Source organism: Panthera uncia (genome assembly GCF_023721935.1).
Source record: "Panthera uncia isolate 11264 chromosome A3 unlocalized genomic scaffold, Puncia_PCG_1.0 HiC_scaffold_11, whole genome shotgun sequence".
In the NCBI taxonomy this organism is placed as follows: Eukaryota; Metazoa; Chordata; class Mammalia; order Carnivora; family Felidae; genus Panthera; species Panthera uncia.
Genome location: NW_026057578.1, coordinates 65310236 through 65323053, shown reverse-complemented (window position 1 = coordinate 65323053; position 12818 = coordinate 65310236). Strand labels below are relative to the sequence as shown.

The 12818-nt window shown below is 49.8% G+C and overlaps 1 long non-coding RNA gene across 3 annotated transcripts in view; it reads left to right on the top strand.

The window, feature by feature from the left end:
- The first annotated feature begins 279 nt into the window (after positions 1–279).
- The window catches only part of LOC125936981 (uncharacterized), a 28826-nt gene continuing 16287 nt past the window's right edge, over positions 280–12818 (top strand). For all 3 annotated transcript variants that reach the window (XR_007462186.1, XR_007462185.1, XR_007462187.1), the window contains exons 1-5: positions 280–509; positions 962–1074; positions 4967–5217; positions 6123–6436; positions 8717–8885. This is a non-coding gene — a long non-coding RNA (uncharacterized LOC125936981). The remainder of the gene's footprint in view (positions 510–961; positions 1075–4966; positions 5218–6122; positions 6437–8716; positions 8886–12818) is intronic.

Genomic DNA, 12818 nt, shown 5'->3' with positions numbered 1-12818 from the left:
GGGAGCCCCTTCAGAAGCTCTAGGATTTAGGATCCTCACACTGTCTGGTCCAGGCTGATGCCAGATAGGGAGAGGACCCTGAAGGCAAGAACAGAGGCTGCCAGTCTGAACTGGTCTGACCTGGGCTACATCTGGTTTCAGAGCTCAAGACAGGCCAGCCTTAAAAAGTGCCAGGAACCAGAAAACCCAGGCTCTAGCCTCAGGTCTACTTATACCTCTGTGACCTCACAAAAGTTACGTTTAACACTGCAGAGTCTCACCTCCACCCCCTGCCCCAAGTATAAAGGAGGAACAAAGAATATCTTCCTCATCTATCTCCTAGGAATGTCCTGAAGATAAAATGATATGAAGTTGGAAAAAGCATAAGCCCGGCTATCAAAGACAAAAACCGGACAAGTAAGGACATTCATTTTATTCAGCCTACTGCAATAAAAGCAGACACCCGACGAGATTAGATTGCCTCAGGAGTTTGAGTTGGACTTTTACAGGGAAGAACACACAAGGTGCAGGTAAGGTGACTGCAATCAGGAGAAGTTTCCGCTGAACAGGTAATTTTATCTGTGTGCTGTGTGTAGCTAGTTTCAGGGGGACAAACAGGTTTTTTTTTTAATGTTTAATTTATTTATTTCTGAGAAAGATAGAGGGGGAGCGTAAGTGGGGAAAGAACAGAGAGAGAGGGAGACACAGAATCCAAAGCAGGCTTCAGGCTCTGAGCTGTCAGCACAGAGCCCAACGCGGGGCTCAAACCCACCCACCAGGAGATCATGACCAGAGCTGAAGTTGGACGCTTAACCGACCGAGCCACAGGCAGCCCACCAAGGTGACAAACAGTTTGGATCTTAACTAATCATCCATGAGACAAAGAGCTGGGAAATGGGCAGGGGAAAAGGGAAAAGGTCTGTGTTTGACTTTGGTTTGGGCTGCAAGGTACATCGGGTCTTTCTCTGTGTCTCCCTCTTAGGCAGGCTGCACCCACCTGTAACCCCTAGGAGCAGTTGATTTCACTCACCTGGAAGTCAGTCTCAGCATCCAAAGAATCATCAGTCTGGCATCGAAACGTAACTGAAAAACAATGTAAGTTTTTACTATGGTCATCCGATAAGACACCAAAGGCAGCTTACAACCATAGCGCAAAAAACAAATTGATGGGTAATTCTACCATGGCTTGGTTACCCCAAAGTTGCTTGCCTCCTTTACACCTTCTCAAAACCCAAATTGCAGGGCTCCCCCTGCTCACTTCCTGCCCTTTTCTATATAAACCAATTCAGCCACCAGCCACCCTTAAATATCAATTTCCCTTTCACTCTACAACAATTTATACCACAAAAGCCCAGAAACCTAGGCTGAATATGAACCTAAGTCTGTCTTCTTTTAGGTTCCTGTCCATTTCCCACCCTTCTTCCAAGAGGTCTACCTTCCTGCCATCCTTCACACTCCTCCTGTGGGGTATGCTGCCCTGGCTCCACATGGGGACGCCCACTGGGACCCCTTAGGTCCTCCTCCAGGGTCCCTGGTAATTCATCTGAGGCTCAGGCTGCCCTTCCTGATATGCAGCCCATACTGGGAGAGGGTCCCGTTCCCAAGGTCTTCCAGCAGGGATTTCTGTCACTGTCAAGGGTCTAGCTCTCCCCATTAGACTGCACACACTGCCAGGACAGTTTCGGTGTTTCATTTACCTTTGAATCCCATCCCCACCCCCAAAGCCTGGTACCCCATTTGCTCTTACAGACTTGGTGACAAAAGAAAAGTTAGGGATGATCGAAAAGCAAAGCTCTTATTTTATGGGGAAACTGAGACACAGAAGAGTTCAACAATGTGTTAGTAGTCACACAGCCCATGAGAGCAAGTGTCCCACCTCCTGGGGGTTGTGATTCCTCCTGAGCCTCCTCCCTGCCCTCCCTTCCTCCCTCTTCTCCCCCCTCCCAGTTTTAGGGGAGGGACATGGCTCCCCTTCAGATGACTTTGGCTGAGACCCAGCCAGGCCCGGCTTCCCTAGCCCCTCTGGGGACCTGGGGGCTGAACCCTGGGGCACCCCAGTCTATGGAACTCCAGCAGCAGGTGGTTAGAACTCCAGGCCTCATGGCCTGTGGAGACCCACTTCCACGCTAGGCTTGCTGCGTCTTTGACTTTCCCACAGCTGGTAGTGATGAGGGAAACAAAGGCAAGGAAAACGTAGTTTAAATTCCCTTACAGCCTGCAGCCCATTGATAGATGTCAGAGACCCACAGCATGCAACATTCCCCAAGACATTTATGGCTGCCTTCATGCCTTAATGTTCACACTTCCTTAAAAACTAAAAGCAACCATATCTTGACAGCAGCTAAATCTTCAGGGTCCCTGCTTTTAGCATCCAGAAATCTCTAGGAAACCAACTTTATCCCTCCTCCCTCCACAAACTTAAAAGTATATAATGAGTCACTCCTCACAACCCCAGTGCAGCTCTTTCAGCCCACGGGTCCTGTCCCCATGCTTTAATAAAACCACCTTTTTGTTCCAAAGACGTCTTGAGAATTCTTTTTAAAGTTTTTTTTATTTTTGAGAGACAGAGGGAGACAGAGCACAAGTGGGGGAGGGGCAGAGAGAGAAGGAGACACAAAATCCAAAGCAGGCTCCAGGTTCTGAGCTGTCAGCACAGATCCTGATGCGGGGCTCGAACTCACGGACCGCGGGACCATGACCTGAGCAGAAGTCGGACGCTCAACTGGCTGAGCCACCCAGGCGCCCCTCAAGAATTCTTTCTTAGCCATTTGCTCACACCCCACTTCAAATGCCATCAGTAGGAGCCACTGCAATGCCCCCACAGTTACAAAGGGCACTTTTTCTTGGGATCTGTGCTCCTGGCCAGCAATGGTCTTCACGCACGTTGCCCCCAGCAATGGGCTTAAGGCACCCAGGTGCCAAGAAGGAAAGTTTCCTGGCCTGGAACTTGTCCCCAGCTACTCAACCCCCACTGAGGAGGGGACTGAGTGAGGAGATTCTGCTGGGAAAAGGGGAGGCTGGGCCTCCTAACCCAAGGGGGCCCCCGAGAGCTTCATGATTCAGGCCGCTGAGGGCAAGAACACATCACAAGTTGAGGCGGGCTGCTGTCCATGAGGCAGGAACCCAGATTGGCAGTGGGCCAGGAAACCTCTCCAAGGTGAACACATAACTGATCGGATTAATTTCTTCTGGCTGCTGCAACAAATTACCACAAACTTGGAGGCTTAAAACATAAATATATTGTCTCACTGAAAGCCTGAAGTCCAAGACCAAGGTATTGTTTGGGCTCGGCTCCCTCTGAAGGCTCTCAGGGAGGAAGGCTCAAGAGGGCTCTCTAGACTGCAGGCATGCTAGAGGTGTGAAGTCACACCTCGGCCTCCAGCTGGCCCTGAACCTCTAGCTCTGAGGCACTTGGGCATCAGTCCTCTCCCGGAGCCTCCAAGAAAGAGGGTCTCAACCCCATTGTGAGGCTTGTAGAGCATTAATGGTCGTTCTGTAATAAAAGAGTTCCATGATTAAATGCTTGGACATACTGGATTAAATAAAGCTAACAGGAATTTGCAGACCATTCACCTGCTCCAGGGTCTCAGCATTCTCTAAGAGGGCACCTAGTACTCCTCCTCTGGCTATCAGAGCCCTGCCGGGAGCCCTAGGTGAGCTGGTGCTCCCAGGGGAGCCAATCCAGGGCCTAGTCACAAAGCCACGCCTTGCCTTTTGCTTTGGTTACTTCCTTGGTTCTGCCTGGAATTGAGTGATATCCATCCTGAAAATTACAGCCTGCCTCAGGTATGCTGGGGTGGGAGTTTCAAGGCCAGAGCCTTAAAGGGAAACCAGACCCCTTGGGGGAGGGGGTGTCATGACTACCGCAGTGGCCACAGAGGCCCGAGGGAACGAATGGTAGAACTCAAGCTGCCTGAGGCCAACTACTCAGCCTGCCAGTGGCCCCACTTGCGGGGTCTCCTTCACTGTACCCCTCCCCCAGCCCTCAGGTATCAGACCTGTTTGTCCCTTTTGCTAAGGTCAGGTCTTCTCTAGCAGCCGAAACTGGGGGTCCCTGGGCCAGCCACAAAATTGTGCCTCCTGGCTCTGGCCTCCCCTCTACACATCTTCCCTCCTTCGTGGCTTTTTCCTCCTGATGCCCCTGGCACCCAGCGCCTCTGGGGAGGTCCTGCTGTAAGGAGCCACACTTCAGCCACACTGCACATTTCCCGGAGGTGTTTGCTTGTTTAAACTTAGCTGTGGCCTGAGGGGTTTGAGGAGAAGCTGGAAGAGAGGAGGTTTGTTGGTGCTCTGGAAATTCCTCGCTTGCAGTCTCTGCTGTGGCTTTCCTCAGCCCACCTGTATGTGGGGCTCACTGACCACCTCCAGTTCAATGAGTCTCTGGTACCAAGCATCAGTATTTTATGAAAGCTCCCCAAGTGATTCGAATGCACTCCCTCTGCGCAAACCACTGCTCTGAAGCCTGGCTCCTTCAAGCACAGCCCCCAGGTGCTGGTTAGAAAAGCAGACTCTCAGCCAGCCCCTGCCTGCTGAATCAAAGTCTGCATTTCAACCAGGTCCCCTTGGTTCCAAGTACCCTCCATCCCACCACCTGTGCCAGCATCCTGCTGGGGTGGCAGGGATGCAGGACCACGCAAGACCTACTCTCCACTCTGCCCCTGACCTACGGAGTCACTCTGGGCAACTCACTGCCCCTCTCTCTGTGCCTCGGTTTCCTTGTCTGTAAGACGCACGGGTTGGACAGTGACCCCTGCCACCACCTCTTACTGAGGCCTACAATGTGCAACCACAGCCGGGAGCCTCTGTGCTCTGCTGCAAAGACTCTTCCTTGCGCAGTGGAGCACAGGCATGCAGTGCCCCCACTGTCCCCACACAGCGGACTCCCCACTCCGGAGCTCAGCTGCCCAGTGACCACACCCCTCTCTCAGCAGTCATCCCCAGGCTACATCTCCCTGTCTCTAACATTCTATTTTTCTTTGCTTCCCAGCAACTATCTTCCAAAGGACAAACAGCATTATTCGCATGGTTAAAAGAAGCTATTATGGCAGCTTAAGGGGTGTGGGTTTCAGATGGAGTGGGGATGTGCTCCAGGCCTACCATCAGCGTCACTGGGAAGGATGGAGAAGATGGGCATCTGCCAATAATCCCCTAATGGTGTGCTGATCCCAAGCAGTAACCTACATTGTCAGAGAGCTCTGCAAAGAGCTGAATATAAAGATCCCAGGAGCCCTGATTCGGGTAAAGACCCCACCTTAACCCCTCAACAAGCAAGATATGCTTATAGTAACCCCAATCCCAAGACTGTTGTGTGCAGCCATGATAGTTGCCTTCCTGCTGCCCTACATCTGACCCCCCTCCTTGAGATTGTGGGTCCCCCTCCATAACTCTTTATGGGAGCAGGCTGGCTTCCCATTCTAGAAACTGAAAAGGCACCAATTTTCTTCCACCTCCTTTATGGTCAGGGTGTGGACAGTGACCCAGGTTTCTCACATTAGGCATTGGGGCAGGAAGGGACATTTATTCTCAGGTAAGTGACTTCTAAGAGCAGACACAGAGGCCACCCTATTGGGCCCACCACAGTGCCTGCGGTAGGCAAGGGGGTGACAGTTTGTAGCAACAGGCCACCTCAGCCTCTGGTGTCCTGTGTTCAGCCTGGGCAGTGGCCATGCTGCCTGTGGTGGCATCCAGTGTCTGGAGCCGTGGGGTCCTCACCTCCGCATTCCCCGGGGATGGATTTGAGCTCCTGGCTACTTTGTCTTCTACTAGCTCCCACCTGATTTCTGAGCTTCCTGCTTCAAATTTAAGGCAGTTCTGTGAGCCCTCCCACCCCAAAAAATGTTTCACTCATTTCTTTTTCTGTTTAAATCTGCTCTTACTAAGGATATGACTGAATCACATATTAACTGAGAAAGCCCCAGGAAAATGTTTGTTAGTTGTCTGCATTCAAGGCCTCCAGGTATAAAACCCTCACAGACCCCCCACCGCCACCCCTAGCCTGGCCCTGGGGGGGCTCCCACAGCAACCTCCCCTGCCCCTTAGAGTCTGCTGAGCCAGACCCCACAGATCTGCCCGCAGTCTGCACTGCCCTGGCAGACCAGGTAAGACAGAATGAAATAGGTTCCTCAACCTTATTTCTCTTTCAGAGAGCCAAGGACATAAAATTGGAAATAAATACACCAGCCAGAAGGTGAAATGGGGTCCGCTCTGTTTCATGGCCACTGTAATTACTAATAAATAGGATGCGAGTGCTGTTGGGGCCTGGCTTGCACGGAGCTCCGGAACACGTTTTCCTGTCTTCTGCAAATCTGGGAAAGAGGGAACGACAAGGGCTCTAGTACCCAATGTCCCAGTGAAGGGGAGTGGCTTGCCAAGGCCACACAGAGCAGAGCTGGAGCTTGGCTGCAGCCCCCCAGCCCCAACCCACCCTGAGGGACCTGCACACAGACTGCGCACGGAGGTGAGGCTTCAGCTCGAGCCAGGTTTAATGGCAACATAAAAATTATATGGTCTTGAATCGCACTCGAGTTAATGTGCTGCATCCATAAATACCCCCATCAAGGTGGGTTCACATTTCCACCTGCATACCTCTCACCATTTTACAATAAACCAGCCAGGTTTTTGGAGACTGCGCCATTCGGTCCAGAGCCTGAGTGCCCTCCAGAGGGTTTATGGCAGGAGGAAGGGGAGCCCGGCCTCGTTACTTCTAGCAATATTAGGATTATTCCTACTCACATGTGACCCGATGCCCACCCAAGGTTATTCATTGTGGACTTGTTTATGGTATCAGGGAACCTAGTCAACAACCCATGTGTCCATCAACAGGGCATGGCGCTTCCACACTGTGGATACTTCCTCCGCTTAAAAAAATATATGAGCAGGCTCTCTATGACAGATATGGAAAGATCCCCAAAATATATCATGAGGTGAAAACAGCAAGTTACAAAACTAGGTATAGTAGCTACCATTTGTGCAGAAAAGAGAAAGAGCAGATCTATGACTATATATGTATCTCCTGAGAATACTTCAGACTGAAACACCAGTGGCTTCTAGAGAGGTGGACAGGGTGGTTGGGAGACAGGAGTGGGAGGGAGAATTTTCACAGAACTTCCTTTTGTTCCTTTTGAATCTGAAACTATGACAATGTATCACCTATTCAAAAAGGAATAAATTCATGTGATAGTTTTGTTGTTGCATATGATGTTTTCAAAAATAAAAATAAGAACTGAAAGAAATGGATTTCAGATGGTTGGGTTTCAGCCATCAGTGAGGGGGAGACTGAGAGAACTGGAGACCCTCCCACATCCAGAAATGGTGGTCTTGTTTGTGAGAGGGAGAGAGAGAAGGTGGGTCATTCCCAGAGCCCCCTTCCAGGGTGGGCCAGAGCCACCTGTGGGGCACTCCACCCATCTCCACCCTGGCCCCAGGAGGACAAAGGACCCCAACAGCCTTCAGGATGAAGGAGGTGGTACAGGAGTCCCTCCTGCTGGGATGACAGGGCAGGTGTGACTCTCCTTTTGCACAACCACACGGGCATGGCCACTGCCCCTCAGGAACAGGATCACCAGGGAGGCATCTTGTCAGAAGGTCTACCTGCAGGATCACCGTGCCCAGTGTCCCACCATGAGGGCTACATCCTCTCTGGTTAAGGTGTTGTGCCGTCCCAAACTCCACTTCCAACATATCCACCTCTTGGCTATTGATCAAGGAGCATTTGGAGCATTCTGAATGCTGTCCCTAACAGCAGTTTGCCAAGCCTTTTCACTCAGACAGGAGGAGCCCGAGTGACATGATAGCCTCTACAGTGGGTTGAATAATGCCCCCCCCCTACCCCCGGCCAAAGATTTGTCCACCAGGAACCTCAGAATGTGATTTTGAAAAGGGGTCTCTAAAGGGATAATTAAGGTCAGGATCTCACAAGGAGATCATCCTGGATTAGGGTGGGCCCTAAATCCAATGACAGGTGCCCTTCCTTGTAAGAGAAGAGGTAGAGAGATGGAGAAAGCCACCTGAGGACGCAGGTAGAGAGTAAGACATCAACAAACCAAGGGTTGCCAGGGATTGCCGGAGCCACTGGAACCTAGAGGCAAGCATGGACTGGATCTCTCTCAGAGCCGCTGGAAGGCATCAACCCTACCGACACCTTAATTTTCCTTCTGACAGTCGCACAGTCTCCCAGAATTACGAGAATATAGAATTCTGTTGTTGTAAGCCAGTTTGTGGGATTTTGTTATGGCGGCCCTAGGAAACTGAGACAGCCTTTGAGCTCTGTTGGGGAAGAGGAGGGGGCTTGGGGCACTGAGGGTCACCTCAAGGACTTTGCAAATTAAGTGCTGGCCCCACTGCAGTGTGACGCTGGGAAGGAGGAACAGCGTGGCCTGTTTGAAGACAAACATCCAGGGAGGCTGGGTCCCCTTCTGCTCTGGGACGACTAGTTCACAGTTCCCTGGGGCAGGAGCATCCCCCGCAGTGGGTGTTTTTCTCTAATGGGGAAGGTGTGCCTGTCCTGTCGCTAGGAAACGGGGAGCTGGGCCTGTGGGCTCCCAGCCTGGAGCGAAGGCAGATGGTGACAAGATTAAATAGTGCCTTTCATTTCAACATAGGAAATGTTTTCAATTCTCCTCTCTTCGTGTCTCTAAAAAAAGGCAAGTGGCGGAAACGTCCGCTGGAAATTTATTAACAAAAGCCCAGGCAGCCCAAAAAAGCATACTTTTTTCTTTTCACATGTCTTTCCAACCAGCCTGCAGGCACTTTGAGAGTGGGAGCACGGCCCTGGCCCTATCGCAGTGACCTGCCAGGCACCTCCCTGAGCCTCACTCAGTCATCACCAGCACTTGACAAGGGGTTCTACTGCTATCCCATTTCGTAGATGGGGAGACCAAGGCCTACAGAAGGGAAGTAACCAGGTGGTAAGTTGGGAAGCTGGGACTTAGTACACAAGAGTGCTGTTGTTCATTAGATGCCCCTTGGTGGTGGTGAGGCTTGTCAAAGTCCTTGAAAATGGGAAGAAGAACTCGAATACAGAATCTCATTGATATTGACATAATGAGACAAAACAGCTCTGCTTTCTCTGCCAATGAATTTGGGGCAAGGAGCTACGTGGACCAGGAGAGGTTAAGACCCTGCAGGTCTAAGTGTGCTGGCTGAGTCAGCCTCTCCTTCTCTGTACCTCTGGGGTATAACTTCGGGGTCTGCAAAACCCAGTCTCTCAGGCCACTCAGACCACAGCAGTAGTGGCCACTGGTGGCCAGGGCAAGTGCTCCCCCAGCACAGTCTCCTGATTGCTGTGTGCCTGTAGTGAACAGACCAGGAGGGGGCGATCTCAGGCTCCCCAGGACGCATGGAGTCAAGAGCCCAGATTGCAGCTGGGTAACTGCGGGGCATGGACAAAGAGAGGGGAAGAGAGAAGTGTTGGATTTTATTTTATTTTTTTAATGTTGTTTGTTTGTTTTAGTGTTTATTTTTGAGAGAGAGTGAGAGCACGAGCAGGGGAGGGGCAGAGAGAGTGGGGGACAGAGGATCTGAAGCAGGCTCTTCGCTGACAGCAGGGAGCCCGATATGGGGCTTGAACTCATGAACCATGAGATCACGGCCTGACCAGAAGTTGTATGCTCAACCAACTGAGCCACCCTGGGCGCCCTGAGGTGTTGGATTTTAGATCCATGAGGGATGAAATGGGGTAGAGGGATGCGGAGCTGGGCAGATATGTCCCCAAATATCCTCTAGTCTCTTCTCAGCCTTAGCTCCCTCTGTCCTAAAATAAACACTGCTCACCAAGTGAGTTGTTCCTACAATAGTAATCCCTTCAGTGTCTACACCTTCTCTCCTGTCAGAGTACTTTCCTATCCATCAAATCCCATGATGTTCAACCCAGTGCTGGGGGATAGGTGGGACAGATGCTAACCCATACACCCTCATTCTGTGCATGGAGAAAGTGAGATGCAGACCCATCTCTTTACCTCATCCTATATCTTCCTTTCCTCTATAATAATACTCAAAACTCTGCCTCCTTTCCACTCCTATTACCAAGATCTTATTTTAGGTTCTCACCATGCCAAGGCTCAGGATTCTACCTTCAGACTCTCCCCAGACCAAGCCATTTTACATGCTACCCCTAAATTATGCTTCCTAAAGTTGTGCTTTCATCATAATCAGACACCTTAACACTCACCTTGTTCCTTATTGACAACCCACCAAAACAACATCACTGCCTGGCTTCTAAGGTCCTCTTTAATTAGATATCACCCAATTACATTGTCTTACTACCTCTACCTCAAACCACAAGCACTCTCTGCTCCATCCGGATCACTCTCCTCTCTTACTAATAAATTCATGATGTCCATTTCCTGCCTCAGTGCCTTTGCTTATGCTGTGCTCCCACCTAGCCTGCCTTCCCTTAATTCATGGACAATTCCCCAGTGGCTAGTCATTCTTCAGGCTACAGACTGAATCAACCACTTTCATCAGCCAGAGATTGTTCCCTTCTCTGAATTCATGCTCACGCATTACACTTCAGCACTTGGTATTCAGCCTTAACGAAGGCCCACAATGATCCTCATCTCTTGGTATTCATGCCCCTGTGCAGTCAACCTCAGTAAGTAGAGCTGCCCTGTATAACCAATAGGAGGTGGCAGAAATGACATAGTGTGAATCCCAAGGCTCATAAAAGACATTGTGATTTCAGGTTTGTGGTCTCTTGGACCACCTGCTCTGGAAGAATTTAGCCACCATGTCAGAGTCAGAAGGACACTTAGGCAGTCCTATGAAAAGGTTCATGTGGTGAAGAACTGGGGCTACTAAACAACAACCAGTACTAATGGCAGGCATGTGAGAGAGCCATCTTGCAAATGAATCTTCCTGCCCCAGTCAAGCCTTCAAATGACTATAGTCTTGGCCTTGAGAGAGACCCAGAGGCAGACCCTGCAGCTAAAGCCTTTCCAAATACTGACCTGCTAAAATGGTGTGAGATTATAAATGTTTGCCTTAAGCTGCTAAATATGGGGGTAATTTTTATTTAGTAGTAGACAACTATACAAATGTCTTCATCAAGAGATAGTTTCCTAAATCTACTAAAATCCAGGGACTATGGTTTTTTTCCTCTTCCTTACATTTCCCATGACTCCTGCCACAAAGATGGACATTTTTTAAATTCAGTTTATTTATTTTGAGAGAGGGAGAAAGAGAGAGAGAGTGTTCAAGCAAGCAGGGGAGGGGCAGAGAGAATCCCAAGCAGGCTCAGTGCTGTCAGCACAGAGCCCAGTGCAGGGCTCAAACTCGTGAACCATGAGATCATGACCTGAGCCAAAATCAAGAGTCAGATGCTTAACCGACTGAGCCACCCAGGTGCCCCAAGATGGATACTTTAGAACAAGCATACCATGTTCTTGCTTGTTCATTCATTTAACAAATATTTATTGAGTATCAATGTGCTGGGCACTGTGTCTACCAAAAGAGACAAAATAGATCAGGTCTCTGCCTAGAAGAGCTTATGATCCAATGATTAAATAATCACAAGAATATATAATTACCATGTACATGCTATGAGCACAAAATAAAGGTAAAAGAGACAAGGGACTTCATTTACATTGGGGGTGGGGTGTGGTCAAGAAAGGCTTCTCTGTGGGGGTACCTGGGTGGCTCAGTCCATTAAGCATCCCACTTCAGCTCAGGTCATGATCTGGTAGTTCGTGAGTTCAAGTCCTGCATCAGGCTCTGTGCTGACAGCTCAGAGCCTAGAGCCTACTTCGGATTCGATGTCTCCTTCTCTCTCTGCCCCTCCCCTGCTTGCTTACTCTCTCTTTCCCTCTCTCTCTCCCTCTCTCTCTCTCTCAAAAATAAATAAACATTAAAAATAATTAAAAATAAAAAAGAAAGGCTTCTCTGTGGAAGTGATAAAGGATAAGTAGCAATCACTCAGGCAATGGGAAAGGAGGTCAGCAAAGACATTCCAGGTGTGTGAGTGTCCTTGGGGCTGACAGACTTCCGCAGGAAGCAGAGTGACCCAGGGGGACACTGGCATGGGAAAGTCACTGGAGAGGCTTTAAGCAGGGGATCCATGTCCCTGTCAGGAAGCTAAGAGGATAATGCTTATCCTCTTATAATGATTGTAATGATCATTATACATAGTACATTGTATACATTATACATTGTATATCATTGTACAATGATGTACAGTCCTCATTGTTATGATGTGGTCAGTGGCTCCTGCCATCATACTTGGTGGGAGAGGACAGTGGCTTGGGTTGAGATAGTAGCAGGGGAAATAAAGACAACTGCACAGTAGCAAGAGGTATTTTGGAAGCAGAATAGACAGGAATTGGAGGTGGATAGAACAGGAGGAAAGAGGCAGGTATCAAGACTTACTGGTTGATCAGTTGTAGGTACAGAATCCTTCAGCAGACATTCCACAGAGGCCACCTAAGCCAGGCCCTTTCCTACCCGAAGTGAAATGGGATACCTTCCTCTGACCCATAACCCCACATTCACTTCCCAGCAGCTCTCATGAGGCCCAATCAGCCCTGTTAGCACCTGCCCAGTGGCTGTGCCAGATTTGTGTGCCACCCAACACAGGCAGGGAATAATATTCATTTTTGTCCTTGGTGGTATGGCCAGGGCCTGGCCCAGCATCTGGTGCAGAATAGGTGCTCGATCATATTAGATGAATGAATGTACACCGAATAAATGAATAAATGAGTGCATATCAGCCTTTCCATGCCTCCCCCCCTGCACCATGTCTGTCCCTTTGATCTTGCCCTAGATATTGAATCCAGCCCCAAGGAGCTCCTGTTAGGGCTTGAGCCCTACATACTGGCCTGGTGCAGGTGGGAGAATTCAGGAGCCAG